Source organism: Sinocyclocheilus anshuiensis, unplaced genomic scaffold (assembly GCF_001515605.1).
Source record: "Sinocyclocheilus anshuiensis isolate Anshui unplaced genomic scaffold, SAMN03320099.WGS_v1.1 scaffold1239, whole genome shotgun sequence".
Classification (NCBI taxonomy): Eukaryota; Metazoa; Chordata; class Actinopteri; order Cypriniformes; family Cyprinidae; genus Sinocyclocheilus; species Sinocyclocheilus anshuiensis.
This window is the reverse complement of record NW_015540949.1, coordinates 100,861-115,955: the sequence shown is the minus strand read 5'-3', so window position 1 is coordinate 115,955 and position 15,095 is coordinate 100,861. Positions and strand designations below refer to the sequence as shown.

The window sequence follows — 15,095 nt, the reverse complement described above, 5'->3', positions numbered from 1 at the left end:
GATGGCAAGGAGCCAGTTGCACCCCATTGGATGATTGACAACTTCACACTAGGCCGTTGCTCTCCACTGATGCTCTCGGAGCTTTTGGAACCAATCAAGGACATACAACTGTCAACCTAAAACAATCCTTTTTACAATTTTATACCTCAAACCTATCTATAGTTCTAGATTTATTCACGTGAACAACACGGAATGCGGAACAAGTAAATGCAGTAGAAAAGTAAATGCAGCAAAAAAAAAAAAATGCAGCAGAAAATGTAGTAATTCAATGTGTGTATGTTTCTCTATGAGTCCTCAAATAAGCAGAAAGTAGATTTTTTTATTTACAGCTCTTAATACATTTTTAGTATAATATATACTGAAAACAAAATAATTCCAGTAAAGTCTACCAAAAATATGTTTTATTGCCAGCTTGTACTGCACTGTAAAATATTTATTTATTGTGCCATTTTTTGCATTTGCTTAATAAAAGTTTGAATTAATTTTATTATGTAACAATTGTAGAACCAATCAAGGACATATTTGTCTGAAAATTCTAGAACTATTCCAGCAGGGATGAACCCTCTCAGCTCTTTTTGATTTGATTTGATTTAAGCTGAACCGAATCACAGGTGATGTCTCTATTTTTGACCTTAGACAATTTAGGATATTCTTGTTAATAGAAATTCTAGCATGATAAGGACTGCCAAGGTCAGGCCAGCTGCAACACTGCAATTTCACTGTACTCACTTTTTTATTAGGCAAAAATGAAAGAACTATAATTATTGAGACACAGCAAAACTGAGCAGTTGCACTGATGAACCATCTGCCAGCTCAGTCTGAATGTCAATGAAATAGAACAAGATAGAAAGACCCAGGTCATACAGAACTAAAAAAAAGTTTCCTGAAGGAAAAATGAGGGTGCTAACATTTTTCAACTCATTGCATGAAATCCTCTTGTCTCAGTTGCCCTTGAGTGTCTTCGCTCCCCTGAGGACAGAAGAGATGCACAAGAGATCACCGACTGCTGAATGTTTCAACAAGCTACTTTGTTCATTGCACATATATTTTTAGACTGCTCCTTGTGTGGTTTTACTTGGCTATTAGTGTAAGCTTGGTCTGACTAGCTTAATCATGGATCTTGTCAGGAATTAACTTTATTTCTTCCTAGCAGATGCTTTCTTAGTAAAGCATGCTCATTTAATTCCAGTTTAAAAGTAAAATAAAGTCGAAAGTGCTGACAGCAATACAGCACAATGTAAGAATGCAACTGTTGTATTGCATTAAATGATTACGACCAAATGTATTTCAGTAAAGTAGTTTTTAATGTCCTCGTCTGCTAAATAGAACAAGGAATTAAGGGGGATTGAAGAGGGATTAGAATTCAGAGAGTGAGTTTCTTGCACTGAGATGAATGTGTTGAAGTTGACATGATAGTTAGTAAGATGTCTTGTCTAGTCGATGGAGATTAAGGTGTGCTGCTATTAATGTCATTTATGGATTTCGTCGATATGCTGGGATGTACTTTAAGTGTCTTGTTATTTAAAATGCTCCTATGATGAGGAATCACATTTTGCTTGATCTTTTGAGATGAAAGGGCTCACTGTGAAAACATACTGTAACTTTCAGAACACAGAACTTCCTTGTCAGTGAAAAGGCATTTATTGAAAGCTGTGAAAATGGCTCTGTATTTTCACAACTTTTTGAAGTCAGAAGATAGATTTGAACACATGCAAATCCATTGGAACACATGGCCAGCCACATGCCAGTGCCAAATGTCTGTCCAGTCAGGAGGAAGTAAGATATATTCCAAACACCAGACAATCTGATAAGAGTTTAATGAGGGAAGTCTGTCAAACCTTGCGCTTTTGACTGTGGCACCTATCACTCTGCATATCCTTCTGAAGAATCCCGGTTTTAGAAAAGAGTGGTTGAAGTTTATTTTAACAATGTCCCTGATCATTTCAGACTGATATTAACAGTTTGAGCAACACTTTTTAAGGGAAACCATTTATTTTACACAAAATGGGTTTACATTATAGAGTTTATAAAATACTTTATAAAGAGTTTATAAAGACTTTTACTCAACAAAATAAACAAATAAATAAATAAATAAAAACCATCACCATTTATTCACCTTCATGTTGTTCCAAACCTGAAACAACTTCTTCTTCTTCTTCTTTTTTTAATCTGTTGTTTTGAAAAATGGACAAAGACCATTATTAAATTCTTCAAAATATCTCCTTTTGTGTTTCAGTCCCTCGGATTTGTAAAAACATGAAGAGGAATAAACAATAAAATAATTTCCATTTTTGGTTGAACTTTTCCTTAGTGTTGTTATTATTAACTAAAACTAAAAATGTTGTTTTCATTAACTGATGTAAAGCTTAAATAAAGTAATTTTTAAATACAAATAAAATAAATATAATATAGATATAATATATATATTAGAAGAGAAACAAACTTTATGAAATAAAAATAAGAATGTTGCCTTGGCAACTAATAAAAATAAGTTGAAGTTGAAGAACTAAAATTACTCAAATTAAAATTTAAATATAAAACTAAATATTTGAGAAAAGTAAAAAATAAAATAAAAAGACAAAAAAATAAATGAAAAAAATAATTGAAAACAAAAAAATATATAAACATAAAAGCTATTTGAAAATATTAATAAATACTATAATAGTATACTATACTAAAATTACACTAATCCCTTTTAAGACAACAATAATGTGGCCTGATTAATTGACTAAAAGGTCTGAGGGAGGTAGAAAAATGGTCATAAAAACTAAATTAAGACTCCAAAAAGACTTTACTAACATCATAAGTGGACCTTGGAGGGAAAACAAGTAGTGAAAAATGTATAATATCACAGCTTTAAATCCTAACTGTGTTAAAGTTTTTATGAGATTAATTTGGAAATGCACTGCTGCAGTAGCATTGGAGATAACTGTGCAGTGTAGATGCTTCAAAGGCACCTTTAATGTTCTGATCAAGGCACAATGTTCATATTCTCAACAGTTGCTGTGTGTGTTTCCAAGAACAGAGTCTTCAGGATCACAAACCACATGATTTGCTACAGAGATGATGACAGCAACAGGATGTGTAGCCAGCATGTCTGTGTATGTTTGTGTGCTTGGGTATAAACACAGTGTTGGTAAGTCATATGATAGACCACATGGCACTTTGAGGTTTGTGTCCATGTTGTTAATGATAGTGAAGAGTGAATGTTAGAAGGAATGTTAACACGTTAAAGGTTCAGTGACATTTAATGCCTCAGATGCTATAGTTTGTTTACACTGAGAGAAGTAAAGCAGGCTGATTTCCATACCGATACAACTTCAGTTTATTTGTATTGGAAATGATTAGTTTAGAAGATCTAATTCATGTATGCTCATGGCATTTCTTTCAAATATTCTCAATAAATTTTTAAGCGTGAAATATTACAGTATGAAAAATGTCTATGAGCCAGACAGTACAAATTCTAAATTCAAATCAGATTCTATCCCAAATTGGTATTCAAGAGCTTTTGTTTTGATGATCCATGACACACTCTGAATCAGATAAAGTTGAGACATGAGGATCAAAAGAAACAGAACCAATTAAAAGAGAAGCTTTATAAATAATAGTCCTGCATTGACAGCTCTCTGACCACGATAGCTGGTTGAGAGGAAGAGAAACGGAAAACACGTTAAAGATTTTGTCAACATCCATTACAGAAGAGTGAGCAGTGAGAGGATATAGTAAAGCTTTATCCACTGTGAATGAATTTGGATCTCTTTCTTTTCCAAAGGGCTCGCCACAGTTACTGGGCTTTTAGCAAACATCCAACTGCCAAAGGAAATTAAAGATAAATGTGTCTGTAAATATGCCAAACCAACCAAAAACCCACAGAGTCCATGAAAAGCATGACAAAGCAAAACACAGCGTTAATTTCACCATTTGCACTTAAACAGTTTAAACACGTTGCCATGCTGGGAATCATTAATGTTCATAGTACTACTCTTCTCCTGTTTTCCTGCTCATTTCTATACGCTTTCCCTGTTGTTATTTCTTACAGTCTATGTACTGCATGCTTTTTTCTTAAGAAAGTCAACAATGAAACACTAGTGGATTCTAGAGCTATAATTGAACGATTGCTTAGTTACTGTTTCATGTTATTTTTCCCTCTTGTGTTACAACAACATGTAAATGGAAAGAAAAAATCACATGGACTTTAGTGTCTGACCACTGCGAAACGCCCAGGTTTTATGGTCCATGGCTAAGCTCTGTTGGAAATCTCCCATCAAGGGAGAGCTGAGCTCTCTAAAAGTGCCCACTGAACCAAGTTGATCTCCTCTCTGCTTTAGTCCAGAGAACCTCCAGTGTGACCAAAACCACACTGTTGAATGTTTGCTCTTTAAAGTATGTTAAAGTATTTAAAGTATAAAGCCAATGAGGGTCAGAAACGAACCAGGGCACAGGTCAAAAATTGCCCAAATATTTCAAATGTGTATATAGTAGTCAAACATTTGAAGTGGATCAAAAAAAGTTCATCAAAGTTCATCAAAGACAAGAATGGGTATTGTTTTGGTTTTAGGACAACTTTGATGAAAGGTTTTGATCCACTTCAAATGCTGACTACTGTATATGTGTGTGTGCTGTGTGTACATGTATAGTTTTCACATAAATTATTTTTAACAATTCATAATATTGTATTCTAAGCCAGATCTGTAAAATGTTTTCTAGCAGAGCGTTTATTATGTTACGAGATTTTGTGAATTATTTATAATTATCTTTGTATGTGAAGTTGATCTGAATTTAATGACGAGTAACAGCCAGAAATTGTTCTATGCTGAGAATGTATTTAAATTAACTTATTTTAAATATCAGACACAATAGATTGTCAACACAGCTGTTTTGTGGTTAGGAAAAAAAAGGTAAAAAAATACCTGTAAAAATGAATGCCAGGGGGAAAATATTATCTCTTAGTAACATGTTATTTTGCTAAACGTTACAAATCCCCATTTTGGAACAAACGCCTTTATTTTATGAGGTCATTCTAAATGCAATTACCTCATACACTACTGGCTCTTTTCTGGCCAGCTGTTTTGGACATTTAATGGACTAGTCATGTAAAAGGATCTACAGTTCAAACAGTTCACGTTTTGGGCGGGGATTATGAGAAACTTTTAAAGAGAACATCCAAAACACTTCAGCGGATTCCGATTGGGCAAGCGACCTGTCACTCGAAAGCCAGGGGCGTGGTTTGGGAGCGATCGTTCACAATGTAATAGAGTTTTAGCGCAGGCTTGCTTTTTCATAGGCGTGTCAACTGTGTGTGCCAAAGGGTGCTCCGCTCTTACCAATGCGATTAATGAACACAACGAACCAATTGAGGGAACACTAAACAAACAACCTGCTTGTCCTTTTCGTCTGTGTTTTAATACGGACGAGCTTCGCGTCTGCAAGGAATCATCCCTCTGCACGAGCACAAAGGAAAATTAAAAAGGCAAGCAAAGGTAAATGAGCTGGTTTTCTCCTTTGTAAGAAGTTTTTTCTTCTTGTCGGTTTATATGATTTGAACTCTGGCCGTGACAGTCAGCGAAGTTTGGATAGGATGGAAACTGCGATTTTTTGGACAGTTTGGGGGGGGGGAAGCAGGTATCATATCAGGTCGGTAAATATTGCAGTCAGTGGCGACATGAACGCAGCCTTTATTGCTACAGACAATGCGGTTCTGATCTGATTTACTCGTCATATTCTTAGTTTTGCACGTTGTAGGTGTTCTTCAAACGTGTATAGGCTACGCAAGGCACTGGTCTTCTTGGCTCATGGAAATCAAAACCACTGGGTTGTCCTGATGCTGTGACATAGGCTAGTTGTTGACAACATAGAGAACACACGTTGGTCATGTTGATGAGCAACACATGATGACACGTGAAGTATTTCCGTTTTCCAGTTTAACCTGTACTGGTTAGACTAGTGTTTGCACGTGAAACACTTATCGTGTCTGCGGTTACAATCTCTGCACGAAAGCGTTCAGTTGTTCAGATAACAAGCGCGCGGCACTAGTAAGCTGGACAGTAGAATATAAAGAGGAAGCCGTATATCCTAGTCCAGAAAGACGGGCATGCTGGTTTTGGACTGCTGATCTGTGGTTTTGGAGGAGTTTGGCCTTGGGCACAGAGCTGAGAGTGCAGTATTCATTCAGCGTGTTGCGCACCTTTACCAGCTGTGTGGCGACGAATTAATTACGCTTACAGATATTTACCGTGGTGATAGTGCAGAAATCAAAAACAAAAAAAAAAGATTGTTTCCACTAAACAATTATGATAAAAAATAAATATGGGATATTCAAGCATATTTATGTCGTTTTTTTGACGACAGCTGTGGATAATCCGAAACATCACAGTTTTACAACTGTTATTGTCACGATACAAGATTTCATTAGTCGTTGGCATTAGTTACATTTCACTCTTCTCGATATTACAGCAAAGCTGCGTTGCTATTCAGCACACTCCTAACTATTAGACTGATTAATTTAAAAGTGCAAATCAATACTTAATATAGTGGCATATAAGCTTCGACTATTTTTCAGTTAAATACACATCGCTTAGGTAAGAAAAGTAAACGTAATAAAACGAAGAGAACAAAGAAACGCATTAGGAACAAAGAGTGCTTGACGTTTTCCAGTATCTAACCCTAGAGGGCTTATTAAAGCTAAAGCTTAAAGTTATCCAGATGAGAGCAGTGAGGGAGTGATTTTCTTTTTTCCCTGCCGATATTGTTTGAGTATTATTAATGACATAATGGACTGCGGGAGGTTTAGGCTGCATTTACAGTGCAGCACCTAATGCACAGCTCTGTTCTGACATATTAGATTTTTTTTCATCCTGTCTGTGTACGTAAACTTAAGACAAAGCTGACCGTGTCTAATATCTTGGCAAGATCTGCATTTTAACGGAGAAGTGCATTTGACCGCGCAGTCGACTGCACGAGCAAGCTCTCTTCAGAGGGCACGCGTGAGCGTTTCAAAAGCAGACGTTTCAGTGATCCTTTTTGAAATTGTTAATAGTTATGTTTTTGACCTAGCAGTAATTAGTACTGTAAGTTTACATGTTGGCTTTGGTAAAATAACAAGAAAACCTCACAATAAATACCCAGATAGAACAGTTATGCTTTTCGTAGCACTGTGAGATTTTTTTTTTAAAGGACAATATTGACCACTGGAATTGATTTCCAGGCTTATTTCCCTCTATTATGAGGGTGTATTGTTTTGTAACTCTATAAAACGGACTATTTGTCATCCATTTATGTCCATTAAATGGATCAATCAATAGAAATAAATTCTCATTCTGAACAATTATGGCTGTCACCTATCAGATTAGTATCAAATGCAAAAGCTTCTGTAATATCTGTACATATCATAACACAAATGCTTTGCTTGAGAACATTACTGGTTCCTTTGTTATAGATCAGTCATTTTTGCCCCAATGTTTTGTTTTTTGTCACTTTCGATGATGTTTTTGCTCCAAGTGCTGGTTACTGTTTGACCCTGCTTTAGATTTCTTAAAGCGCTTTTGTTCCTGATAAAATTCAACCGTGAGCAAGACTAAGAGTAGCTTGAAGGGTTCATCCCTCCGGGTGCAGGAGGTATATTTCTGGCATCTACCCCGAGGTTGCCTTGAATCATCTAAGTGTTATTGAATAATGAATAGCTCACTGAGCTATCATTAGACATTTTCCTGTGGTATTTCTTTCTCTTTTTTAAACGTTTGATAACTGTTATTTAATAAGTAGGTTTGGTCCATACTCCATAATTGCAATATAAGTGCACTTAAAATATTCAACCAGTAATTCTGAAGTGACCCAAGTAGAATTTTAATGGGTTCCAGTATTATGAATACAGTCAGAGAGTGTGATGTTTTCCACTTAAATAGCTTTTCTCTCTGTTTTACTTCGCTGATTTTAAGACTATTAGATATTGTTTATGTGTTACAATTACCCTTGAATATACTGTGCTGGCTTTTGAATTGCTGGAGGTCAACGCTCACTTGTTGTTCTGTGGAAAATGTGTCTATGTTCTTCTTCCTTTAAAAGGCTAGTTTAAAAAAATGAACATTCTGTCATCATTTACTCACCCTTATTTCATTCCAAGCCTGCATGATATTTTTCTTCTGCTGAACGTGCAAGAACGTTGGAGTTCAAACAACATTTGACCCCAATTGACTTTCATCGTATGTACAAAAGAAGAGACATTATTTTCTTTTGTGTTCTACAAAAGACAGAAATTTAATGATGGAATTTTCATTTTTGGATGAACTGTACCTTTAAGTCACATCTGTTCAAGCTGTATACAAAAAAAACTCTACAATTTTTGAACATGTTGTGACCAAGGAAAGAGTACATGAAATGTGAAATTGCCGGAAGCTGCATTTTGCTCGCAGATTGCTTTGGCTATTTTACCGAGAATAGTTCTCAATAATTTAACTGTCATTTTGGAGCAAAACAATTTGGCAGCCAGATCCATTTGGAATGAGCACAGGTACAGACATCTCTAGTCTTTGTTTTGGTTAAAAGCCTGGTTTAAACCCTAATGATCCTCTATAATTATTAACCTGCTCGTCTAGAAGGAGATCTTTGATAGTCAGACATGTACAGGACACAGGAGGCATTTTTCCTTTAAATTAACCTCTAGTTTTGTCTTAGCCCATCGTGACTGCCTCTAGGTAGGGTAATGATGCATATAGCCTGGGTGTAATTTTATTTCCAATTTCCACTGCTGTAGTTTTGCCCCAAATGATGTTACGCTAGCCGTGTGGAGTGGATGGCTGTGCGCTCCTAATGGATCTTAGGGTAATGAGAGCTAAAATAGCTTTGGTGCTACACATTTCATCAGACGAGGACAATTTACTTTGGAGACTTGTTACCCTGCTTTAGTTATTCATAGCCATTTTTATGATGGATTGAAACTCTAGAATGGAACAAATGCAAGTCAATTCATTCTCTACATTTGAATGCGGACTAAACAACCACCGTGTACCTGTTCTGGACCGGCTGTGAGACACAATGGATCACTTTCAATTAGTTACTCTGGGGAGTTCACTCTGCACTATAATGGCCCCTCATATTTCATGTTGATTGTTGTAACCCGTAGCAACAGGGTAGCCAATAGCTGGAAGATGCACCTGGAGAGGAGGGTTACGAGGCTGTTGGGGTGCAGTGGAATGAGAGCTGTTGTTCCTGCCTGGCTGCCTTAGTCCAGTGAGGGGTCTCGTACCCCTGGGGAGTGAATTATTACCTGTCAGACCTAGGGCCTCGGCATCATCCATTACGCAGCCCTCTTGCGGGGGCAGCCAGCCCCAGCATGGCAGCGCGATCAGTGGGCCTTGGCTTTCAAACCTGGCCTCCTCTCTCTGGGTGGGTACAACTTGTGGCGTTCCAGCTATTATGAGCATCTCCAGAAGTTGCGAGTCCCGGCGTTATATACAAATGCACAAATGCTAAATAGCCCTACAGGTTTAGGATTCCAGCTGAGAGGTTGTGGCATCTCTGCCAGGCCTCTGTAATCTGCTGTAATGAATGGCATCATTGTGCTAAACTCTGTTATCAAGTTGTTGGTGGTCGATGATTCTAATTTGTCACACATTCACACTTAAGGTAATTCTGTTAAAATCTTCAGCAGAGTCCAAGTACCAGTTCTATTCTTACTCTAGTGTAAGGCAAGCTGTGATGCCTCCAGGATATTTTTAATGGGGTGGCCAGATTGGGACAGTAAAAATCATGGCACAAAAAAGGCTGTAGCATGGCTGAATTTTGGGATAAGCAGGGAGTGTCTGTCTGTCAATTATTCATTGCCCATGTAGTGTTTGGTAAAATTATTATTGCATGCATTTTGTAAAAACTGACTTTAGATTTAGGGGTCCAGTTCTCCAGCAAATGTCTATACAAACATAAAATACCCTGTTTAAGAAGTTAATAACTTGTATTGATATGAAATTAAATGGGCAATGTTAATTTCTGCAGAATTCATTTTAAATGTTCAAATTGGGAGACATAATACCTTTGTATAGGAAACAAATAAATCCTAAAAACCAGGGGTATGGTGTATGAATGTTGCGTATACACAAAATAGACATTGAAATGTGTATGCAATTTTCAACGCAAATATCAGAATTTATACAAATAAACTTGCCATAATTATGTGCAATATGGGCACAGCATTTATCATCTTTGTTTTTTACCGTTAAACACTAGCATTACAGTTGGTTGGGAATTTGCATATAGAAGTTATATGCAGATGAGGTTATGCATAGTAAAACTAGGTGTTGTAAGCTCCATATTGTATATGGTTGCTTTGGGCAAAAGTCAGGGTAGGGATGTAGCTATGTATGCAAAATCTTGCTGACTAGGATTTGGAAATTTTGTGCAGGCTCTGGTGTACAGTTATACAAATCTGAAGCTTTTTGTGTGTACAAACACTTTTTACGCAAAGCTTTATAGTACATAAGGACCCTGTTTTTTTTTTTTTTGATTGTAGAGTCCAGCAAATAATATGGTCCAGTTCAGTTTGAGAGGAAATTCAGTTTTCATTGTGGCATAAATTGGTTGGTCCTTGTCTGAAAATATGTGTGTAGATGTTTATTTATTTATTTTAAAATACAGTCTTGATGGTGGTGTAGCTGGGGAAAATGGCCAATCATTGGAGGTGTAAGTTGAGGCATGCACTGTCACTACTAGAAGAGCTAGCACTGGGCTGTAAAGCCTGGGTGAGTAAGCACTGAACCCAGTAAAAAATAAAAAGAGTGATGCAAACTGAGAGAGGACGAGTGTGTGTTGGACATCACTTTGGACGAGTTACAGGCCTCAGCCCTCAGCTCCCTTCTGCCCTTGGACAGCCTGCCTGGCTTCCAGCAGCTTTGTAAGCCATTTTTCTGAAACTTTAACCTCTTGTCAAACATCACGCGCAGAACCACAGCAGCCGGCACAGATTGAGAGAGACAGAGAAATGGCCACTCCTGCAAAGCACGCTGAGATGGAGTGTGTCCAGACACTACACAAAGACAGAGATATGTTTGCAAATTAAGAGCGATTAAATGCAGAAAAAGGAAAGGCAGATCGCTTGTTCACTACAGATGATGTTTCATTCATTTCCATGCTTGTAATGAGTTGCATGTAGGTAAGACAAAGTGGATTTGAAAATCCTGATCTAACAGATGTCTGATGAGGTCCAAAGCGACTTTTTTATTGCTTTGATGGCTTTCATGACAAAATAAACATGACAGCGATTGTGTTTCTCCTGTCAAAAGCTGTTGTCACTTAGATGGAGATTATAGGAATTACAAGAACAATACTTTATTTTATGTTTTTATTTGTGTTTAATCAATTATTAATAATACAAATGCACCAATAATAGAATTCTGAATAAAATTGAATGTTTTGGCTGCTAACTGATATATGGCCAATATAAAAAAGGCTATTTTTTATTTTATTTTGTTTTATTTTTCAATGGTAAATCGTTTCAAAATAAAGTGCTAAAAACTAAAATCAATCATCTTAAATGCTAGTAAATGTGGATATCAGAACATGATAATATACACTAAGAAATCATAATGAGATTTGCTTAATATTACATTAAATAATCTTTAAATACTTTCAGTGAGCATTAGAAGACAACAGAGGTATTTTAAAAATTAAATTTGTGCAAGTGAGTATGCACAAACAAATATAGAACCCAATGCTAAATAAAATGACGATGACCAATATATTGTGCATCCTTCATTAAAAATAAGTTATAAACCCATATTGTCTTTTATTAGCTGTCAACATTTGACCTTATAAATGTAATGAATATCATTAAATTTCTTTTGTCAGTTCTGTGAAAACAAATACACCATGTGGATCACGTCCTCATGCACGCACACATTGTGATTCATGAGGAAAGAAGTCGCTGCCTACACAAACTGTCATCTTTAAGAATGTAAGGCTAGCTGAGTAATGAGAGCTAAATGGAGACTGAGTGATAACCGTGTGAAATCGCTGAAGTGTGTCATTGTTTTTATTATTTCTTTTTTCTTCTTTTTAGTCATGATTACCCCGTTCGCCTCATTAGAATATTCAACCATATCCTCAGCCTCCAGACTCCACACAGACACCTTTTTGTACTCGTCACATTGGTATGCTAGAATTCAAGCTGAGCTCACATCCATGGGCTTTCCTCCCCAAACCGCCATCCGAAGCCTCTCAATCTCCCACCACAACCTGCAATGCGAACTGCAGCTCTCCATTTTAATTACTGTTCTCCATACATACAGGTTATTGATTGTCTCACTCCAGGGTGGTGGGCTTGGGGTTGCTCCAGATTGTGCTTTAAATGATCTCTTAATCACTTTATAATGGAACAACTCTTCCTGCTGCATTGATTACCTGCTTGTGCTGGAATTGTTGTGAGCCTTCAACTTTCTAATCTGGTTTTAAACTCTCAGGGCTCCTTTATAATATGTTTATTTCCCAGAATGCCTCAGGAAGGACGTAATGTTAACCATTCTTCCCACTTGTGGTGGAAGATAAAGCATTGTTCATACATGGATAATCTGATATAGGTTATTATGGAGCCATTTATGTTGCTTTCATCACCCTCTAATGAATTTAGAGGATGGAATCTGATTTGAAGAGTGAGTGGTTTCCTCCTGGGAATGTGCAAAACTACACATTTTTAAAATCAACTAGTCCGTGGGTTGCCTGAACTGGAAGCCTTGGGTAATTAAACTGCTTTCAGGTTCACCTGATGGATTATTGGATGGGTTTCTTAGGGGGTGTTTACATAAGGTTATTATGTCCAAAAATGGCTAGACTGAGCACAACGGAAGGGGAGAAGATTTTTCTCTGTGAATGTGGCAGGATTAATTTAAAGATGCTTGTCCAAGAGGGAATTTTATTGCAAACAAATCAAATATATCCAATATTGTGATGTTTTTTATATTGTTTGGGGTTAGATATTTCTTTGTGCGTATTAATTTTACTCTAAAATAGCCTTACATCCCTCATCTAATGCTCTCTTAAAATGAATCTAAATAACACTTATAATTTAATAAATTACATTATTGAGACTAAATAGCGTGGGAACGTAATGTTTGAGTACAATTAGTATATCAGCTTATTGGTATCAGTCAGACTTTTTATATTGGTACTAGGGGTGGGTGATATGACCAAAATCTTATCACAATATGAGTAATTTTATTTCGCAGCAACAATATATATCACAATATATTTATTTTTGCTATAAATTAGGTCTTTATGATATCAAAATTTGATACCATAGAAATTTCATAATTCTTGTCACCTGTGCCTAGCTATATCGCAAAAAAAACTAATAATAACCTAAATTAAAACACAAACAAAAAACTCAAGCTTACTGAAGACAAGTAACAGTCAGTGATTAAATAAGAATATGAAAATAATTACAAGCAATAAGACAAAAAAAACTATAGTACAACAAATAAATAAGAAATGCTATATACATTGTATAAAGTAATCAAATGTATAAAAGTGCTTCATATTCTTCTCTGTGTAAATTAAATGTATATTTCTTGTTATTAAAGTTACAAAAGTGGTTTAGTCTAGAGCAGCGAGAGATTTTCTCTCTTTTGTTGCTTGATTAATATGAATGACAGACAGCAGAAATATTAGACTGCTGTCACATTAAGAGCTGCCTGGATCCAATATACTGTCTGTTACACATGTGTTTTCTTTCTCAGCTGTTTGCTTTCACTTAACCTTAATTACTGTATTTATGAGGATACTTGCAAAGATGGGCATAGATTTTGACACATACAGGTGTGTGTATTTAACTGTTCAAGGCTTATAAAGCAGCAAAAATAACTCGGTTCAATACTCCCACGCTCTGAGCTCCGTCTTCACATGCTTCATATAGTGAAATGAGTTCTCTTTCATTGCTAATTGCATCGGCTTAAAATCAATTGTTTTTAAACGGCAATGTTTAAAAACGCATGTAAACAATACGTTTTCATGACCGCGTAGCACAGCAATGTCACATGAGCATGTTACCGTGATAGAGACGATAGTCCAAAATCTCTAATGGTTGACAAATTTCTACCAGTTAATCGTGTCTACCAGTATATCGCCCACCCCTAATTGGTACATTCCTAAGATAAAACCGTAAGCCTCACTAATCGACTAGTCGGTTGTTGATTCTCAGTGTTTGGATTAATGCTGAAACTGCTGATTCTTTCTGGTGTTTCTCAGGTGTTCAGCATTATTGACAGCCTCTAAGCAAGAAAAAAGGCCTTTTATATGTGTTTTATATTATTGGCATGACGGTGACCTTTAAGAGTCTCTCTGAGTGTTTCAGGTTTGTTTGTGTTTTGTTTTGCTGTAACTTTTATAGGCGGCTATAAAGAGCATCTGAAATGCACTCATCAGAGTTAGTGCTGGATAAATGACTTGACTGCCTCACTGCATGTTTTTAAAATGAGAATTTTTATGTCTTTAAAGAGTGAAACGGAGCAGGAAATTACAGCTTGAAGATAAGGAGATTCTTCCTCTCACAGAGGCCGTGGAATCCCAAGGTAGCGCAACACCACCCGTCACTCAGCCAGGACTAGCACCGAAACACAGCAGAAGTTGAAATTTATTTTGTGTGTGCGTTGGAGCAGGTGGTATTACTAAAACCTTGTATCTTGGTATAAGTAATTGTATATACGATTTTAAAAATATATTTTTATTATATATTAATACATATACAGTGGCCTTGAAAATACGCATGGAAAATGTATGAATGTCTTTGCATTATGAAACAAAATGCACATTATAAACCAAGTCACAAAATAATAGGGATGTAATGATTCACTCAACTCACTATTCGATTCACGATTTTTTTGTATTTTTTTTTTTACAAAATGAGATTTAAGACAAATTATAAATTAAATGTGTCCTTTTATTATTGCTTGGACAAAATGCTGCACATTTCTTTGTGAAATTGAAATATAACACTTAGGGATGCTCCGATCAGGATTTTTGCAACCGATACTGAGTACCAATTTCTTGTCATGGTGATCGGCCGATACCGATGCCGATTCTGATGCTTCAAGCTTTATATAGACGGTTTCATCGGG

At 36.3% G+C, this 15,095-nt stretch overlaps 1 long non-coding RNA gene across 1 annotated transcript in view; it reads left to right on the top strand.

Annotated features, from left to right (window-relative positions):
• The first annotated feature begins 5,294 nt into the window (after nucleotides 1–5,294).
• Nucleotides 5,295–15,095, top strand: part of LOC107689839 (uncharacterized) — a 29,326-nt gene continuing 19,525 nt past the window's right edge. Inside the window, exon 1 of the long non-coding RNA XR_001634371.1 lies at nucleotides 5,295–5,480. This is a non-coding gene — a long non-coding RNA (uncharacterized LOC107689839). The remainder of the gene's footprint in view (nucleotides 5,481–15,095) is intronic.